This window comes from Colletes gigas, unplaced genomic scaffold (assembly GCF_013123115.1).
Source record: "Colletes gigas isolate AHSC1104 unplaced genomic scaffold, ASM1312311v1 Colletes_gigas_Sc00018, whole genome shotgun sequence".
Classification (NCBI taxonomy): Eukaryota; Metazoa; Arthropoda; class Insecta; order Hymenoptera; family Colletidae; genus Colletes; species Colletes gigas.
In genome coordinates this window covers 3077533-3089958 of record NW_025106647.1, presented here as the reverse complement: position 1 = coordinate 3089958, position 12426 = coordinate 3077533, and the positions used below count along the sequence as shown (strand labels likewise).

The following is a 12426-nucleotide window of genomic DNA, read 5'->3' as shown; positions in this document are numbered from 1 at the left end:
TATTTTGGGAATTCAGCCTGGTCCAATAATTTTTATTTGTAAATACCAACTTTTACTCGATCGCAATCAGTACAATAGTAATTCTTAAAATGAACATCGTTCCGGAGGGAGGGGATAGAAATGTTCAATTTACGAATCACTGGGGTTCATTTAAAGAATCATTGCCGTAATACGAAAAATATCATCGTTCGATATTACCGATATTACTGGATACAAACATTCAACTTACGAATCACCGGGGGTTCATTTTACGAATCATAACGAAATTAAAGATAGGTCCGTAGAATCTTTTTGCCCGGGAGTGTAGGTGCTGAATAAAAAAAAATAGCGACGCGAAGCAATTCGCATCTATTATTCCTATCGTTAGAAACCGACGCGTAGGAAATGGAATTGATTTATCGGATCTGCGCGAAATCCCGCAGAAGCTCTTGGTCGCTCGAACGCGTCCACGAATTACATACCTGGCGCCGAATATCATTGGTCACCGGCGGTGGGGAGGGGGACGAGGTCGTGATATAACAAAACATATAGTTCGAGGCGGTCCCACCCACCGGTTTATCGTCGTATTTCCACCCACGCGGTGACGTACGGCCGTTGGAATATAATATCGGTGACTGGCGACAGGTAAAAATCGGTGAACGCGCCTCGCTGAATGAACCCACGCGTGTCGGACAGGATGCGTCCGCTCGTTCTTTCCCGGGCGATTCGGCTTTTTGTTTTCCCAGTCTGTCCTCCGTTTCGTTTTCACCTTGGTTAAAACGATTCAGCGTATCGCCCACGACGCCCACGAGACGCGGTTCGCGCGATCGTTTTATCGGACGCCAGACTGCGCGGTCTACGGTGCGACTGAAGCGTTAAAGTAGCACAACTGCAACGGAAGGTAACCAAGTGTTCGTCTTCGATTTTAATGTTCTTATGCAGAATGAAAATCGAGTGGTCCCTGTTGGTCTGTGTAAAATATTAGGTGTAGATACTCGATAACTTTTTAAATATAAACAGTTAAATTTGCATATCTTAATGCAATTGGATATGTATTTATTCTGTTTGCAAAGAGAAAAGAATTCTGTGCATCACTAACATATATTGTAATTGCTGATAGATTTTCAACATTGCATACTTCTCAATTTAACATTTCTTCTTCTTTCTTCTTCTTCTTTGTGTTTTTTACGCCGCGTCGACTGCGAGGTCATTGGCGGCGGATGCGTGCTTGCGCGCTATATTTGATTATACATATTTGTTTCTTTGAGAAATTTTAAAGTGTCACTTATGTGGGCCTGAGCTGTAAGGGCTGTGTCCGGTTTTATCCCATATTTCTGTCTTTGGGGTTCGGTTCTCCTGCACTGATATAGGATGTGGTCTACTGTGAGGGTTTCAGTGGGGCAGTGGCTGCAATACGGTTGATCGGTTTTTCTTATTAGATGTTCGTGCGTTATCTTTGTATATCATGTATTTTTGTTCTTTTTGTTGTGGTCCACATTCTGTTCCATTCTTCTTTTGTAGTTTTTTTCATATGGTTTATGAAGTCTTGATACGGTATTGGAACGGTAGTTTCGGTTGGTGATAGGGTTGGGTTGTTGCTTCTTTTGCTGCCGCGTCTGCTTCCTCGTTTCCCGTTATGCCTTGGTGTGAGGGAATCCAAATAATATTTATATCGGTGTTGTAATTTTTGTCTAATTCTGTGTATGCTTCTTGTATTTTTGTTATGATTTCATGGCTATTGTTGCTGTTTGAGGTTTCTAGGGCTTTTATCACGCTCATCGAGTCCGAAAAAATGGCAACGTTTTTAAGGTTGTTGATGCATGTTTCAGGGTTTCAAGTATTGCATATGCCTCAGCGGTAAAGATTGAAACCAATTTTGTGAGACTTTGTTTTATAGTCATATTTTCGGTGACGATGCTGTATCCTGCTCCTAAATCAGATTTGGAAGCGTCGGTGTAGATTTGGTTACAGTGGGAGAAGCTGTTGTTTAGATTTAGGAATTTGGTTTTATGTGTTGTTCGGTCTATTTGATTTTTTGGCAGGTCCGCTAGGCTCAAGTTGATGGGTGGTGTCTTAATAGTCCACGGAGCTATTTTACTTTGTTTGCGTTCAATGGTAGGAGCCTTAACATTTCTTGTAGCATGTACATATCATGATATTCTGTGCCCCACAAGGGTAGGTAACCAAGTGTTCATCTTCGATTTTAATGTGCTTATACAAGATGATAATAGAGAATTCTCTTTTGACATATATAAAATATTAAACGTAGATATTCAATAGTTTTTTTAAATATAAATAATTGGAAGAAGTTCATTTAAAATTATTTTACAACATAAAATTTATTCAAAATCAAGTATTTTCAACCACGATATTTAAAAATTTTGTTCCATTATTTAGTATTTTTTTTACAAATATAAAACCATTTAATAATATATGATTTAACTGTGTTTAACCAGTAAACGTGGAGTCACCAGATCGAATATTTTTACAGAAAATATACCTTTCGCGTTTTTTTATTTTCCCGTTCGCATTGAGGTTACTTTGATATTTAAATTTTATTCGTTTCATAATTTCGTTGGTTTCGTTTTTCTACTTTATGCGCATTCTAGGTCAATGATTCGCGTTAATAGAATCAACATGATCAATCAACGCAGCTCTCATCCACTTATCTCCCACAATCGAATTCAATAAGATCAGTTGTTCAATGGAAATACTTGGTCATGATCAGAAAGTGCATTCCAAGCATTGTTTGTTGAGAATCGAAGGTCGCTGGAAACTAATTTAGATATTAGTTCATGGTACACTATCTACTTACTTGATTCTTGCATAAATCTACGTTAGAAATACTTGAGGTGGAATCATTCTTTAGATTATGTTTCTTCAATTCGAGTGGCCATCTGTTGTGTAATGGAAAACTCATTTGAGCAGCTCATTTGTATTCGGCCTGTTCCGAGAACAAACTCTCTACGTGAAATCTTGATTACATGATGAGAAACAATACTGCATTAACTCTTATCCTATCTAGATGGAATTTGAGTCGAATACCAAGTTTGATTAACAGTTAAAATTTTAAATTTAAGCAGTATTAAATTAATAAATGCAGTATATTTTGTTTCATATACCTTGAAAAATATTTATGGTCTTACTTTATATAAACAAGAATGAGAATTTCTTATTATTATTTTTATTCGTATACTATATTATAGTTCCAGTAGGTATTCAAAATTAGGTACGAGCTTAATTCTCAATTTTTCACTATTAAAATGTCTTCATTCGAAAATCAGGTTTGTAATTTATAATTAAATTATAAATCTCAATATCAGTTCTATTTTCTTGTATGGATATTTCTATATTGCATCATATACATATATTGTTTATCTACAAGCATTGTTACCTCAACTGTAAAAATATCTTATACGCTAATGGGTTTTTGCTCGTGTAGTAAATAAATAAATAACCTAATAAGTGACGCTATAACATCCAAAAACTATCATCACTTTCGAATCACATTGTGTATCAAGTATCATGCACTAAACTTACCATCTGGAGGAAAATTTCAGTCTTTACGTTTCAATCATATACAATATACGTCATATACGCATATTTTCAATTTTAAATATTATTATATTTTAGTAAATTAAAATTCATTTTTAGTAGTTTTAAAATATTAGTTTAACCAGTGTTTTTCAAACTATTGTTCCAAGCTAAATTTCCAATTCTCCAGAATTGTTGCATTAAATAAAGATTTTATATTAGACAGAAAAGATAATTTCAGTATCCTTCAGTGTTTTTAGGTATTCATAAATTTCGTTTTCTAAAGAATAGAATTGTTTGGATCTCAACAAGTTTTAAATAGCTTTAGTTTTCTTTGGATTATCAATTATTTTTTTAAACGTTCTCGATATACTAGTTATTGTACTAGTATTAATTATTACTGAAAAAAAACAATAACAAACGAGTATATATCTCAAATTTATTTTTATATAGAAAGAATAGAACGTTCAATCAGGAAGCATATAATTAGAATTTTCCAATGCCTCTAATTAGATCTGTTACCCATTCGGACCGCTGTACTTATTTTGGGACATCTTGCTCCACAAATTGAAGTCTGATTGCCATCGTAATTTGTGTTCTTCTAATAATTAATTTTCGATTGCATCGGTTATACATGGCATGAAAGAACCGTAATATATATTTTGCAGTTTTATTTCTCCTCCTCGAAATAAATGTTCTACTTTATATTTGTCATTTATTCGGTTTGAGAGTGCATTCCCCTATTCCCTTCATTGTATTGAAATTATTTCCTATCCAATGTATAAACAGCTGAATAAATACACTTCAAAGTTTTATTTAAACGTTTCAATCGATTCTATTTCTGTTCCATCTTGGTACCAAAGTTCGTTGTCCTACGTAGAAATGTAGAATAATATGGAATTGACTAAAGAACTAACGTGAAAGTGTTATTATAAAACATTTGTGATTTATGAAAATTCAATGTAATTAAATTATTATTTAAAAAAAAAAAAATTGTAAATAGTATCATCGACGAAATAAACCTGACAAATGTTATGTAAATCGTAATGAAAAAATATAGTATCAAACATATATTAAAAAAAACTTATAAATTATTATACATTTTTCTCTTTTTTTTCCTTAAGAAAAACCTTTATTAATTATTTAAATTACAAACTAACTTATATCGATGAATATGAAATACTCGTACAGTGTAACTTCTTTTCAAAATTACTGTACGTTTTTGCAATCGTATCAAAATAAAAAGACTCGTGTTAAAATTAAATATATTTAAAACAAAATGTGGAATAGGTAATTCGGGTGTATTTAATTAATTTAATTATGTAGCATGCATCTTTTATTATTAATTTTTGAAACTCTCTCAGCATGATTCGAATAAATGCTTCCATTATTTCTTATATGGCATTCGCAAGACTTTATAAGTTATCCAAGGGTGTATTTTTTAGGTCATCGTTACACGAATGACTTGCTCGGTATCGTTACGTCATCGTTTATCTCGGCGCCACTAAATCTGCATACTCATTCAAATATGTTACTTGTGTATGAACTGTGTCTGTATAATTAAAAGTATCTAAAAATTACTAATTAAAATATTCAAATTGGTGACAAAACCAAGAGCAAATTTGTCCTGATATAATTTGCATTTTTACATTTCATGAAAATGTGCATATTGTCAAAATCGCCACTTTTAAAGCGTTGAAACCACTCGAAACACTGTGTTTTCGCAAGAGCATGTTCGCCATACAATTCCACGAGCAAACGATGACTTTCGGCTGCAGTTTTCTTTGCAAAAAAAATGACTCAGCAAAACTTCCCGCAAATGCTGTTTTTTACGCCAATTTTCAAAATCAAACACTGTTGACTGATTTTGATAGGTTATGAATAGAGCTTCAAAATGGCGTATATGTCAATGATTTGCTACGGCGCATACACAAGTGTTGACATCTAGTGTCAAATTCCGGTTTTTAAGTTATTCACCCGATAATGTCTAATATGATAATTAATTTCTATTTTCATTATATCGTCACCAATTAACTTTGAGAAACAAAATACATTTGTAATTTTTCATGTCACATTAACGAGGTTTTATAAATTCTTTTTTAAAATGAAAATTGATTAAACTTGACAATCGAAATATTTTGAAAAGCTAAATACATTTGAAGTTTTTAGAGTCACGTTAATGAGGTTGTATCTCTGTCCAAGAATGTTGATTTTTCTCTAAATGATCCTGCATCGTTCATTAGTCGGGTGACGTTATCTGCTTCTTATTTGCGGCACGTCGTTTCTGTGACTCTTTCCACGGTGAAGAGACTCGCCAAAAAACCGTGGCAATCGTACGCAATGAGATTCCGAGAAACTGTACTTGCACAGCAACTGGTCAATTGTGAAAGTTCAGTTGTTCGCCGACACATGTTGTAGGCGTGTACGGGAATACGAGATGCATCAAAAGTCAGGCAACGTTCTGTTTAACATTGGCCTCGACTCCACTAAACTCTTTCGTAAAATTGGAGTTGAAACGGATTTTCAGAGAAGATAACTTCTATTAATATTCAAAGCGTAGTTACTATCGTATAAAATCAATTCAAAAATTCAAAGGTACCTCTCTTGTTAATATTTAAAAGTTGTGGACAATAGAAATTATTATAAACAAATGTTATAAAAATATTTATTTCTGACAAACAAAAATGAGTTAAAAAATCCAAGAGTATCATCCTTTTCTGAAATATTTAAAAGCTGTAGATAATAGAAATTAATTTAAACAAATGTTATGAAAATATTTATTTCTGCTTCACTTTACTTCATTTTTCTAGCTTATTATTTTGTTAAAAAAAAAACATGCAACATACTTTTTCAAATAAAACTAGTTCTAGTCTTTCGAAAATATACTTTTTAGAGAATTTTTATTTACTACCAATTGCAATAGAGTAATGAGAATTTGCGGATTTAAAGAAGGTCAGAATATAACGATGTATCGTCGTTGCAAATACTAATAAAATTCCATCTTTGCTCCAAGATTATTTTCTACCTTCGAGGATTGATTTTTTTTGTAAAGTATGAAATCTTCGAGGGAAATTAGCCGGATTTCATTAGCTGTATTCGTTCGCGAGAGGTGGTGGGCAAAGAGTTAGAGCATGCATAATGCAAACAGTATATGGCACTCCATGCTAAGTTCAAATTAAGCTCAGAAGGATATCAGGGGGAATATGATGTCAACAATTGCAGACTGTGATACAGAAAATTACTTATGAATTTAAATAAACGTTGTGTCATGAACTTTCACCATGGTAGACATAAAATATTCTTTTATATACGGTGCGTCATGTAACTGGGTCGTACTTCCTGTTGTGTCGAAGACACAGAGAAATGGCAAAAGAAATTGTTGAATGGCATAACAAGATCCATTATTGTGAACTAAAATTGTTATTCTTATTTGATTCTTATTAGGGGGGACAGATAACAATGAATGTGCGAAATACAATTGCATTTTTTTTATAGACACTCGATAATTATTGAAACATTTAACAATATATATTGTTTGAATATCCAAGAATGGAAATAGTAAAAATAAAATTTACCTTTGTAAGCGGAAGTGTAAATTCCAACTTTTTAGTTTATATTGTTTTTATTTAAAGCTAGCAGAAGTGCTATTAAGATGGAAAAGTATGTTCCAGTTCACTGTTACATAAATTTTAATTTAACTTTCCAAAAAGAAATTTATGTTTCGGTAATTTGCACGTGGACAAATTAATTAATATGCAAAGCAAGCAATCAAATATAATTAGTATAATTAATAAGTGATCGCAGATTATTTATGCGCCCATGAATTAATTAGTACGCAGAATAAATAATAAAATATAATTAATAAGTGGCCCAATTAGTTGTCCCTTTCCTCCGTGAATTTTATAGGAATTAGTGGGGTTTTCGATCGATTTTATTGTGCAGTAGATGGTTAATCAAAGAATAAAATATTATCTTCCACGTAAGAGAAATTAATATCTTATTAAAATTTTATTTTTACAAATTTGCTTTCCTTCGATGTTCATGAGAAACGATCGCGAATTAATTGCCAATTGTATAGTAGTGTCTCCAAGAATGTTGACTCGCCAAATTCATCCCCTCCCACAATTCTGGGAACTGTTCCAAATGATCGACCTTTCACCTGCATGCGATCGATCGGTGATCGACATCGACAGGCGAGAGTGATGATGTAAGCGTGCGAATTAGTCTTCCATCAATGAACACTTTTATTTTCGTACTCTTTTTCGTACTTTGTTTAAAAATGTATATGTATATATTACATATGTATTCATTGATGTTAAGTAGAGACTCCTTTTTCTAAGGAGTATTTTATCAGGAACTAAAATATTAAGAAACTTCTTTTAGAAAATCAATTTATTTATTGAACATAATTAAGCAAACCTTGGATTACTGCGAGAAACACTGAAGTATCGTAGTTATAAAAAGCATAGTTAATTTTCTAAGAAAGAATGAAAGATAAATAAAAATAACACAATATGAAATTTATTTATTTTGTATTCTTTGTTAATGGAACCTTTACTAATATATTTGTGAGCTTTTTCTGATTAAACTAAGACCAAACACGATATAACTTACATTAGAATCATATTTACATATTTAACGAGATTTTATACTCTATTAGAAAGAGTTTAAAAACAAATTATATCGTGTTTGGTCTCATTTTAATCGAAAAACTGTTACAAATACATTGGTAAAAGTTTCATTTAAAAAAGAACAAAAATAAAAAAGTTTCATTTCTGCATTACATATTACGCATTGTCTCGTCGATATTCGAGTTCAGATCAGGTTACACTGCGCGGTCTGCTCGACATCGAGCTACCGTTCATTTACACAGTTATTCGAGCATTGCTGTATATATTTTTGGATTATAAACAATTCGTTTGTTTTATTTTTTCTCGATGTGTACAAACAATTTTAATAGATTGGTAAAACCGTATTGAAAATGAGTTTAAAGTCTAAACGGAAAATTATTATTAGTTTGAACTAAACTTGTATCGTTAGAATATTTTCGTAAGTTTGAAATAAGACCAACGTTCTCTTTTATCGTATATTTTTATAATCAGGAAATAACTTGGAAATGAAATTTTCCCAGTGTTTCGACGCGAGATATCGAAGACGAGCGAAGGAGTCTCGTCGATAGAGAGCTCGACAAAGCTTTTGCTGATTTATTCACGACACACCTTGCATGGTGGCAGGTGATAGGCTAATACGCTTCCAGTGAAAATTTGTGATCGTGATCCGACGCGGTCATCTCTTGGCATGACTCGTCATCCGTAAACGATATGAAGTCATGGTTAAAAGTGTCGCGACGCCTTGCGTTTCGAACAGGCATAGAGTTTGAAAATAAATCTGACAGATCTACCGGTTCTGCCCGTTCGTAGATATCGTTCCGTGTTAACTATTTCTAGTGCGTGCCTGTCGCGTATTTTTGCGCGGATCGAATGACGTACGATGGCTGCATTCACGCGGATAAACTGGAATCGCTATTACTGGCAATTATGAACGTGTAGACGCGGTATTTCTATTACTGGAACTGAGCTGGTCCAGCGAATCCATTAAACAAGCTTTTCTTTTAAAATTCGGTAATCTTTTGCAGATATGAATTTTTATACAAATTTTCTTTCATTTCCAAATAAGTTTTTCATTTTATTTTTATTTATTATAATTATTCATTGTTGCTAGAAATTACGAAAACGATAAATGGTTTTTGGAGTAACTATTTTACTGGTGATATAAAATTATTGATTAAACAATTCTTTGTTTTTATATAAGTCAAATTTTATTATATATTTATTATTACCTTGATTCATTTTAATATTATCATTTTTATTATCGAGTTGGCGAATCCATTAAAAATGCTTTTGTTTTAGAATATAAGTACAAAATGGCTGACCGTAATGGCTCCCAGAAACATTTATATCGGAAATATAACAGCACGTTTCAAACGATTATCAATATTCTTTTAATGGAACGAACGCAATATACACAATGTTTCTATTACCGACGGTGATTTAATTTCATGATAGCACTAAAAATGCTTATCTGATAATCGCAAAACATTTTTTGAAGAAATGTTCCAATGAAAATAAACGAAAATTTCATGACTGAATTGAAACTACTTTCAATTCTGCGTGTTTGATAATATTTATACCACTAAAAATGCTTCGTTTTTAGAATCGAGAAATTTTTATGAGTTATAAATTTTTATACGATTTCAAATTTTGCTTCGTGTATAAATAAAGTATTTCTTCTTTTTTCAAAATGCACGAGTCGCCGATAGTTCATTATTCAACGAATAATGCACTGTCAGAGGCTATTGTTTGCTCCTTGGTGGTAAAAATAAAAAAATTAAAAGATTAATGGCTTACTGGAGCACTTATATTGGGAACATGATTGCGCTTCTAAAACTCTCATCAAGAATTCCGGGAGAACAATCGTGTTTCCTTTCCTCGTTTTACTTTTTCGCTTTAACTGGCAATTACGAACACGATGAACGGGGATGTTCTTCTTACTGAAAGCGATCTAGTTTACGAAACTATTGGAATAGTTTCCCTTTTGGAATCGAGAAACTGAGAACTCTTTAGAGACGTAATTTTTGTTCGAGTCGAAGCTCCGTTTTATTCGTAAATAAGTTGTTCCCTTTTAGCTTTATTATTAGCGATGTGAATGTTTTTTTACACTTTTTATGGATACGAAATATTAAAAATTATTGTACAAATGTATTTCAGACCTTTTAATGCACGATTTTTATTTATTTTGAATGGATGGAATTTCAGTCAGAATTCTAGCGAGAAATTAAAAAATCGTTCCCTTAAAAACTATAATAAAAATCTAAGGGATGGAGAGAATTTTTGAAAAATAACATTTTTAAATATATTCGGTCAAAAGTTGAAAAAATTCAACCAATCTTCATATCATTTCGAAATGTTTATAGAACTTATAATTTTATTCAAATTCATAGTTGTTTGTGTAGTTTTAAAGAAATTATAATAAAATTAATGAGAAAAAACATAATTCGATTAAAGTATTCGGGAAGTCAAGTAAAAAAGTATTGATTGCAAATAATTTGATCATAAAATAAATATTTTAATATATAAAACAAATTTATATTTTTACAATTTTATTTTTTAGATATTTAAATAAAAGAAACAACCCAAATCATTATTTTTTAAGTTTCAGATATTAAGATATTAATTTTTTTTTAATATTTTAATACATAAAATAAATTTCCACTTTTACAATTTCATTTTGAGAATATCAAGATCAACCAATGAATGAAAACTTTTTGTTGATATTTTGCGATAATAAAAGTACCTTCTCACCATTTTCGAAAGGCCATATTCCAAACCGCTTTTACGGTTTAAAGTCGGATTTTAGGCTAACAGCTAGGCAAAAGCTATGAATCCTATTATGACGTAGCTCGAAACGCGGTTGATTTCAGTTTTTTCCCCAAGCATCGAACGATTTGCTAAATCTTTGCATCTGAAACCTTTTGCCTGCATAATATGCAGGAACTAGTGACAATTAAGCGGACTTTTTTACGTTGCGTGATAATTATCGATATTATGCGCCACGCGAAAGCTACTACATTCCTCTCGACGCTTTTGTTCTGCTGTTTCTCGCTCGATTTTAAATCAACGTTGGTTTATGCTAACGTTGCGAGGACGAATTAATTAATATCGTCGAGTATAAATTGCTGGCAAAGTAGACTTTGCGTATGCTTTCGTTGTGACTGATTGCTGTTTCGCACGAAACTCGAATCCATGTTGAAAAAAAATTCTGTAAGTTTAACAAACAGTAAGTTCAATAGTTTAAGAAATTAAAAATATCAAAAGATATTTTAGAAACAGTGTAATAATAATTTTAAAAAAATTATCGAGTGATATTGTGGTTGCTTATACAGGGTGTCCCGTAACTAGTGTAAGAATCGGAAATGGGGGGCAGCTGAGACGATTCTGAACAACAATTTTCTTTGCAAAAATGTCGGATGGGGCTTCGTTTTTTAATTATTAACGAAAAACACTGACCAATCACGGCGCGCGCTCAGGGCCGTCCGAACTCGGAGAGCCCACGCATCGGGTAGATAGCAAGATGTGCATTGAAGATACGTCGAGGAACGAATACAAATAATTAGAAATACTACCACTGCAATTGTTACCTAATTCGTGAATTACTACGTAATTAGTACGTAAATTACTAAATCGAATTTATTAATTATTTGTATTCGCTGATTCCGAGAAAAAAGAAATAAAATCTCGGAATTTTAAGGAAATTAACCCTTCGCACCCGAGTGACGCTTCTCGCCAGAGTGTTTTGAAATTAAAATAAGAATTATTTTCCGAAAATTAAATTAAATACGGTAAGAAACATTTGTAAACGTTTGTTATTAAAAACTGTACTGAAAAAGCAGGCTGGATTTCTGCGTGTAGAAACATTCCTCAAATGCAAAGGGTTAATAGAGAAATAATTGAAATTCGATTTACCTGCTACGCTGACAATAGGACCCGGACAGTGCACCGCTGTCGATCGCGGCAAGGTTGAATTGTCAGCGTAGCAGGTAAATCGAATTCCAATTATTTCTCTATTAACCCTTTATATTCGAGGAATGATTCGACACGCAGAAATCCAGTCTGCTTTTTCAGTGCAGTTTTCAATAACAAATTTAATTTTCGGAAAATAATTCTTATTTTAATTTCAAAACACTCTGGCGAGAAGCGGCACTCGGGTGCGAAGGGTTAATTTCCTAAAAATTCCGAGATTTTATTCCTTTTTTCTCGGAATCAGCGAATACAAATAATTAATAAATTCGATTTAGTAATTTACGTACTAATTACGTAGTAATTAACGAATTAGGTAACAGTTGCAGTGGTAGTA

The 12426-nt window shown here is 32.4% G+C and overlaps 1 protein-coding gene across 1 annotated transcript in view; it reads left to right on the top strand.

The window, feature by feature from the left end:
- LOC122400463 (HIV Tat-specific factor 1 homolog) overlaps positions 1–12426 on the top strand; it is a 114650-nt gene that overhangs the window by 73934 nt on the left and 28290 nt on the right. The gene's annotated exons all lie outside the window — the stretch shown is intronic.